Genomic DNA, 8845 nt, shown 5'->3' with positions numbered 1-8845 from the left:
CAAGCCAAGGAACGCAGGTGGCCTCTAAAAGCCAGAAATGGCAAGGAAATGATTTCTCCCCTAGAGCCTCCAGATGAAGCAGAGCCCTGCCCACACCTTCATTTTAGCCCAGGGAGCCTGATTTCAGACTCCCAAGCTCTGGAATTCTAAGAATACATTTGTGTTATTTTAAGCCACAAAATTTGTGATAATCTGACACAGCAGCCGTGAGAAACTAATATAGGGTTGCTGTAAAGATGAAATCTCACAGGTTATGCGGGAGAGTCACTGGGATGAAGGCAGGAGTGGGGGCTATATGAACACACTGGTGTAGGAAGCCCTTTTTTATTTCAGCACTCAGCAAATGGTGGTTATTATTAAATAGTATTATTTTGACTTATTTTTAGGACTACAGGTGTGACACATTGTTACATGTATTTCTTTCCTTTTCTGTTCTCTGCAGGACATTGTGAGCTCCCTGGAGGAGGCAGAGGACCTTGTCCTATTCCTGTTGTATCCTTAGTGCCTGGCATACAGTAGTTGCTCAACAAACAAGTGCTTTAAATACATGCACGGATTTTTAGACGTCTGTGTCTGACTTACCTAGGCCTGAACACAATGGAACAGGATGAGAAGAGCTCAGGAATGAAGGTGAGGATGATGATGGTGCAATGACGATGTTGGGGATGACGACAGTGATAGTCATCACAACAGCACCACTTACTAGACATGAATGCCTGCTATGTGTCAGACACTGGTTGCATCCATCATCTTTCATTAACCCAACAATCCTGGGAGGCAGATATTGTTTCTATCAGAGGTGCTGTGAGGTCTACAGTCAGCATGTGGGCTCTGCAGGCAGGCTGTGGCTGGGCTGAACCAAGATACCTTTCTTCTTGTCTTTGGTGAGGGCTTGAGTAACCGTTTTATGTCCTTTCTGGGTCTCACTTTTCTTCTCTGTAATATGATGGGCAGATGCTATGGGTTCTCCCAGCTCTGTGGTTCTAGTGCTTTGCTTCTTCCTGGATCCCCACCAAGCCGCAGTAGGGAGAAGGACAAAATCTGTCTCTCAAAGGCTCTCACTGCAGGCCTGGGCTGGGGGAGTGGGGTGCCAGTGGCCCCAGCAGCAAGCAGTTTCAAGACAACATGACTGGGGAGACCTGACTGACTCCTGTCCCCACACTCACCATCCCCTGTGATGTTCAGAATCTCTGTCAGTGAATTTCTAGCATGGCCTTCGTATGCCCTGGCCATAGATGGCAGGCAGGGGTGGGTGGAGCTGGCTGGAGGCTGGTGCTGGGCATTGATGTGGCAATTCTGGCTTTAACAAACTGTAGAGATGCTGATTCCTGGCAAACACTAAATGTTTTCAGCGTGGAGAAGAGGAGTAGGCTGCCTGCTGTCTGTGGCGCTGGGGCAGACAAAGGTGTCAGACATAATTGTTCAGATGAACACCTGGGTAGCAACAACAGCCTTGAATTTGGAGCTAGGCCTGGGTTTAAATGCCAAGTCTATGCCTTATTAGTTGTGTGACCTCGCTGGGTCACACTCTGAGCTGCTGTATGGCGTTTCATAGGAGAAGGACTTGAGCTAATAGCTGGAGCTAATGTTTACCAGCTGTTTTTTCTGGGCTGCCTGGGACTCTGCTCAGGACTTGGCATGAATGATTCCAGGTCACGTCCTTATAATCTCGCAGTCAGGATTATCTTTATGCCTCCATCTCCTAGGCTCAAGTGATCCTCCCACCTCAGCCTCTTAAGTAGCTGGGACCACAGTTGCTCACCACCATGCCCAGCTTATTTTTAAATTTTTTACTTGTAGAGAGGGGGTCTCACTATGTTGCCCAGGCTGGTCTCAAACGCCGGGGCTCTAGCCATCCTCCATACCTTGGCCTTCCAAAATCCTAGGATTCTAGGTGTGAGCCACTGTGCCCAGCCTCTCAGATATTGTCTCATTTAATTTCGACGATAATTCTGTGATTTGGTATCATTACGCTCATTCTTCTGATGAGGAAAATGAAGTTTGGAGAACTAAAACCATTGATCACTGTCCCTTGGCAAATAAAGGACGGAGGTGGCATTTGAAATGAAGTTTCTTTAATACTTCAATTCTTTCCGCTACATCTCTCATATTAAGCTATTGTCAGGCCATATGAGTTAATACTGACTGAGGCCAAGCCCCATGGCTCATGCCTGTAATCCCAGCACTTTGGGAGGTCGAGGCGGGTGGACCCCTTGAGGCCAGGAGTTTGAGACCAACCTGGCCAACAGGGTGAAACCCTGTCTCTACCAAAAATACAAAAATTAGCTGGGTGTGGTTGTGGGCACCTGTAATCCCAGCTACTTGGGAGGCTGAGGCAGGAAAATCACTTAAACCCGGGAGGCGGAGGTTGTAGTGAGCCGAGATCACGCCATTGCACTTCAGCTTGGGCGACAAAGTGAGACCCTATCTCAAAATAAATAAATAAATAAATAAACAAATAAACAAATAAATATTGACTGAGTATCTCTTACATGTGAGTCTTGCTTTATGCTCTTGTTACTCAAATGCATGAAACCAATCCCACATTCAAAGCGTGGCTTTGAAGTTAGACAAGCTTGTGTTTGAATCCTGCCTCCTCTACTTAATAGCTGTGTGATACTGATTCACTTACTCAACCTTTCTCTGAGCCTTGAGTGTTCCTATCTGTAACATGGTTGTGTTAGGCATACTTCTCTCCCAAAATTGATGTGAAGGTTCAAGCAGGAACGTGCCTGATGGGCCTGCCTCATTATCACAATTCAGCACATATCAGCTATCGCTGGAATAGATTCCCAGAGAAGGGCTTTTACCAGCCCCTCTTACAGATGAGGAAACTGAGGCCCAGAAAGGAGAAGTAACCAGATCAGGACCTTTCAGCCAGCTAGTGGCAGAGCTGGTGCTGGAACCCAGCTGTCCTCGTTCCTGGTCTAAATTCTTTCCCTTCAGCCATGTGATGCCTGGAAGAAGTTTCTCTCTGGCTGAGGATTTCTATTCCAATTTGGGAAGAAGTTTCCCCAAGGAAAGAGAGCTCAGACTTTAATATCTTGGTGTTATGCCAGGTGGGTAATGGCAAAATTAGACCAGTGGGTTACTGATCTCTTTTCATTCTAAGCTAATTACATCACCTAGGATATGGAGAGTGGCAGCTAGCTCTTCTAGATGTCCTTAATGGATGGATAAAGGCTTTATACTTAAATGGTTATGCAGAGGTCAGGTCCAGGGAGTCCAGTTCACCAGCAGAACATCATGACCTCATGAAACTTAATACAGAGAAGAGGTTCTCTCTAGCGCAGCAATCTTAATAACTGTACCACATCCTAGCTATATTTCTAAAGCCTTCAGCTGGTTCCTTACAGTTCCTTACAGCCACACAAAATAAGCTCCGTGCTTGCAAGAAGATACTTTTTGCAGGATTCATTTATTAAATCAACAAATTTCTATTACACACATATTGTGTCTCACATACTAACCCAAAAGCCATTGATACCCATTGGATAGCACCAGTGCAATCCCTCTCTGCATCAATTCACAATGCATTCAGTTGCAAATAACAGACAACTCTAAGTTAATGGCTTAATAGATAAGGGTTTGTTTTTTATCTTGTAACAAGAATTCTGGAGGTAGGCAAATCAAAGATGGGGCAATGATACTATTGGGTATTCATATGGTCACCCAATGGAGAGTTGCATTGTTCAATGATACTATTGGGTGCTCAGGTCTCTGTAACTTTCTGTTTTTGCCATCACAGATGGTTTATCCTCATGGTTGCAAAATAGCTGCTGCACTTCTAGACATCACGTTTACATTCCAGATGGACAAAAAGCCTTCTTCTTCCAAGGTCTTGTCGTTTTTGCTTGGGGGAGCCATTTCCAATAGACTCTGTGTCTATCTCATTGGTCTGAACTATGTCACATGGCCACTACTGGCTGGAAGGTGTCTAGAAATGTGAAAGAGAAGTGAATCTGAATGGTGTTGAGTGAGCCATCCTGTAGTATCCCATATTGCCTGAATGAGGTTTATAGTCCAAAGGAACAGACACGTAGCTAGCAAATAACTTCGTTGTTAAATATTCCTTAATTGCTATTAGGAAGGTCTCTTTGAAGTTGTAAGAGTGCTAGATAACATGTCTTAGGTTGGGTTTTTCAGAAGTAGACCCTGAGATAAGGATTTAAGGGCAAGTAATTTTTTTTTTTTTTTTGAGACGTAGTCTCGCTTCATCACCTAGGCCGCAGTGCAGTGACATGATCTTGGCTCACTGCAATCTCCACCTCTCAGTTTCAAGCGATTCTTCTGCCTTAGCCTCCCTCCTGAGTAGCTGAGACTACAGGCATGTGCCACCTCACCCAGCTAATTTTTTGTAGAGATGGGGTTTTGTCATGTTGACCAGGCTGTTCTCGAACTCCTGGCCTCAAGTGATCTACCTGCTTCGGCCTCCCAAAGTGGTGGGATTACAGGCATGAGCTACCGTGCCTGGCTGAGGGCAAGTAATTTTATTTGGAGGGTTATCCTAGGATGCCCTGGTACAAGAGTGGGGAATTGAGATGCAGGAGGGAGAAGAAAAGTAAACCAATATAAGCTGTACTATTGAGCAGGACACCACTTTGGGGAGCTGCAACTCAGTCTCCTTGGGAACCTCTGGGAGCCAGAGTAGAACATGCTCAGAGCTTTCCCCTGCCCTAACGGATGAGATCACTGGGGGCTATTTATCCTCCATTCTATTCCCTTTCACACTGGTATTTATCCTAGTGAAAGCCTTGTAGATCTAACCCTGTCTGTGTCAGCTTCTTAGAAAACCTGAACTAACAGACTGGGAGTGGGGACAGGCCTCAAGTAGGATTGTCTTAGCAAATGCGAAGCCATAAAGAAGCTGTGGGAAAATGAATGACATGTTCTGAGTTGTGTTTCATGATGACCGTGCAGGCTTTTGTAAGAATGGATGGTCATAGTGGTGGTGGGGCAATGGCAGACAACAGCAGAAGCAGGGGCACCAGTGTTCAAGTTATTAATAGCTGTGTAACAAGCTACCCCCCAATTCTCTGGCTTAAAACAACTGTTTTATTTTGTTCATGCTTTTCTGGTTTAGGAATTCAGGAAGGGCTCAGCTGGGGGGTTCATCTCTAATCCATGTGGCAGCAGATGGAGGTGCTGGAGCTGGAGGGTCTACTTCCAAGATGGCCTCTCCACTCATAAGCCTGGCACCTTGGTTCTCCCTGGCCCCATCCACCTGCTCTCTGGCATCTCATCCTCCAGCCTTTCCTCATGACCCAGGCTTCTCACAGAAGGGTGGTCTCCAGGAATTTGCATCCTTACATGGTAGCCAACTTCCAAGAGATTGAAAATGGAGACTCCCAGGCCAGTTAAGGGTAGTGCCTGGAACCGGCCCAGCATCTTTTCTGCCAAATTCTATTGGTGAAAACAAGCACAGTCCTCCTCAGCTTTGAGGCAGTGGAGAAATACAGTCAACATTTTGCTGGGGAGTGTCAAAGTCCACTGGAGAAGAGCCTGTGGCATGGGCAATATTGCTGCTACCATGTTTGGAAATGACAGTTGGTTATAACCAGGTAGGAGGTTTTGTAGCATCCAGGCAGAGAAACAAAGAAATATTAATGACATGGCTGTGAAGATGGAGAGTTGCAGATACATAATACATTTTGGAAGTAGAACTGATCAGAGGTGGTGATGTCTTGGTTGTGGGCCTTGCAGGTGAGAAGAGCGCTGAATGGCTTCCATGTTTCTGTGAAGGCAACAGAGGACATGATAGCTCTGTTTCCTGAGGTGGTAATGTCCTGAGATAGAGAAGGAGATCAAGAGTCCAGTTCTCAGGGCACTCATGGGTGGTCATCTGTTGAGTCAGAGAGTTATGCCATCTCTGCAAAGTTATTGACCTTGGGCAAGTTGCTCAAACTCTGAACCTCAACTTCCGCATCTGTAAAATGGGCATACATCACCTCTCTGATTGAATAGTTGTGAGGACTTTGTGGGTGTGGCAGTGACCTCGGGTGGATGCTTTTTTTTTTCTTTTTTTTTTTTTGAGGCAGGGTCTCACTCTGTCACCAAAGGTAGAGTTCTGTGGCGCAGTCTCGGCTCACTGCAACCTCTGCCCCCTAGGCTCAAGTGATCCTCCCACCTCAGCCTCCTGAGTAGCTGGGACCACAGGTGCACATCACCACTTCTGGCTATTTTTTTTTATTTTTTATTTTTGGTAGAGACTGGGTCTCATCATGTTGCCCAGGCTGGTCTCAAACTCATGAGCTCAAGTGATCCTCCTGCCTTGGCCTCCCAAAGTGCTGAGATTACAAGTGTGAGCCGAAGTGCCCGACCTTAGATGTTTAACTGATGCCCCAAGGTTTCCCTGCTGACCCATCTGGGCTCAGTCTGGGCTAGAACAAACTGTCCAGGTCAGAGAACTTCCTGGGAACTGGGAAAGGGGAAGGGAATTCATGGACTTATTGAACATCTACTATGTTTCAGACGCTTTTTATACATTATCTTATTAAATTCCTCTGCAACTCTATTTGTAAGATACATGTAGAAATAGGGAAACTGAGGCTCCAGGAAAAAGGGACTTACTCAAGTTCACATAATGGTGAGTAAAAGAGCTGGCAGCCAAATCCGGGTCTCATTAATTTTTTAAAAAATATCATTTTTTCCCTATGATGCCTCAGTGCTTCATAATAAGAGGTAACCTTTCTTCCCTACATCCTGATACCTCCCTCCCTCTTCCTTTATTCTTTCTTTTAAATATATATATTTTTTATTTTTTTAGGGACAGGGTCTCACTGTATTGCCCAGACTGGAGTACAGTGGCATGATCATAGCTCACTGCAGCCTCAAACTCTTGGACTAAAGTGATTCTCCCACCTCAGCCTCCCAAGTAGCTGGGACTATAGGTGTGCCATCACGCCTAGCTAATTTTTTATTTTTATTATTTTTTTGACGGAGATAGAGTCTTGCTATGTTGCCCAGTCTGTTCTGGAACTCTTGGCCTCAAGTGATCCCCCCATCTCAGACTCCCAAAGCATTGGGATTACAGGCATGAGCCACTATGCCCAGCCCTTTCCTTCTCTTTCTTTTAAAATATTTCCTCTTTTCATTCTTAACGTGCATTTCCCTCCACACTTCTGAAAGTGCTTTCCACTTACCTTATTTTTTGAGACACAGTCGCACTCTATCACACAGGCTGGAGTGCAGTAACGCGATCTCAGCTCACTCCAACCTCCGGCTCCTGGGTTCAAGCGATTCTCCTGCCTCAGCCTCCTGAGTAGCTGTGATTACAGGTGCCCGCCGCCACGCCCAGATAATAGACAACTTCTCTGGGCTCAGACAGCCTGTCAGATGCTGATTTAAGACTCAAAACCAGCCTCTGCAATCCTTGCTGAACGTTGTGCTCCCCCACGCTGTAGTGAGCTAGCACGGTGCCTGGTGTAGCCTTAATCTTAAACGCCATGGCTTGTTTGGATCTGGCCTTGGGAGCTTTCAGATTTTATCAAGCCTCTTCAGTTGACTGGCTGAGTAATGATATTACATGATGTTTGATGTGCTCCTCTCCTCCTCAGAATCATAAAAAAAAAATTACTTTCTGTTCCTTTTAGAATGACTGAGCATGATTCAGGTGGAGTACAGTAAAACCCTCGGGGAAAATACATCGAAACCTATAAGGTTATCTTTGCCCAGGAACCTGGAAGAAGGTCTCCTTATATAGATGAGGAACATGGGACCCAGTGAAGTGACAGGCCCATGGTGGGTGCAGGGGGCAACCCCTGTTTTGGCCTGCCATTGTCCGTTCTCTTGGTTCTGATAATGGCACCTTGGTTTTTCTTTCAGGAGTCCGCTAGGTTTGCTGGATACAATAGAAGCCATCTGGTTAAATTTTAACTTCAGATAACACAAATTTTTTTTTTTTCTTTTTTCTTTCTTTTTTTTTTTTTTGTTTGAGATGGAGTCTCGCTGTGTCTCCCAGACTAGAGTGCAGTGGCGCGATCTCGGCTCACTGCAAGCTTGCCTCCCGGGTTCACACCATTCTCCTGCCTCAGCCTCCCGAGTAGCTGGGACTACAGGTGCCCGCCACCATGCCCGGCTAATTTTTTGTATTTTTAGTAGAGATGGGATTTCACTGTGTTAGCCAGGATGGTCTCGATCTCCTGACCTCATGATCCACCCGCCTCAGCCTCCCAAAGTCCTAGGATTACAGGAGTGAGCCACCACGCCCGGCCTAAAAGTTTTTCTAGTATACCTCAAGTATTGCATGGGACATATGCTGAAAAATTATTCACTGTTTATTTAAAATTAAAATTTAACTGGATTTCCTGTATTTTTGTTTGTCACATTTAGCAATCATAACACCTTTCAGCTCAAATGGCTTAAACAACACTTTTATTTTAAATTCAAGGGCACATATGCAGGTCTGTTATACAGGTAAACTCATGTTACAGGGGTTTGTTATACAGAGTGTTTCATCATCCAGGTATTAAGCCTAGTATCTATTAGTTATTTTTTTTCTGATCCTCTCCCTCCTCCCACTGTCCACCTTCAGGTAGGCCCAAGTGTCGTTGTTCCCTTCTATGTGTCCGTGTGTTCTTATCATTTAGCTCCCACTTGTAAGTGAGAACATGCAATATTGGGTTTTCTGTTCCTGTGTTAATATACTAAGGATAATGGCTTCCAGCTCCATCCATGTTCCTACAAAGGACATAATATCGTTCTTTTTTATGGCGGCATAGTATTGCATGGTGTAGTGTACCACATTTTCTTTATCTAATCTACCATTGATGGGCATTTAAGTTGATTCTATATCTTTGCTATCATAGTTGAACTCAAATATTTAGGGTGGGACTGACTTCTCCCA

At 45.2% G+C, this 8845-nt stretch overlaps 1 protein-coding gene across 1 annotated transcript in view; it reads left to right on the top strand.

Moving 5' to 3' along the window:
* Nucleotides 1–490: 490 nt before the first annotated feature.
* The window catches only part of TMEM114 (transmembrane protein 114), a 63115-nt gene continuing 54760 nt past the window's right edge, over nt 491–8845 (top strand). Inside the window, exon 1 of the mRNA XM_074027717.1 lies at nt 491–630. The gene's annotated coding sequence lies outside the window, so the exon portion shown is untranslated. The remainder of the gene's footprint in view (nt 631–8845) is intronic.

The sequence above is a fragment of the Macaca fascicularis genome, chromosome 20, assembly GCF_037993035.2.
Source record: "Macaca fascicularis isolate 582-1 chromosome 20, T2T-MFA8v1.1".
NCBI classification, from domain to species: domain Eukaryota; kingdom Metazoa; phylum Chordata; class Mammalia; order Primates; family Cercopithecidae; genus Macaca; species Macaca fascicularis.
The sequence above is the reverse complement of the archived record's forward strand: the minus strand, read 5'-3'. Positions and strand labels throughout refer to the sequence as shown.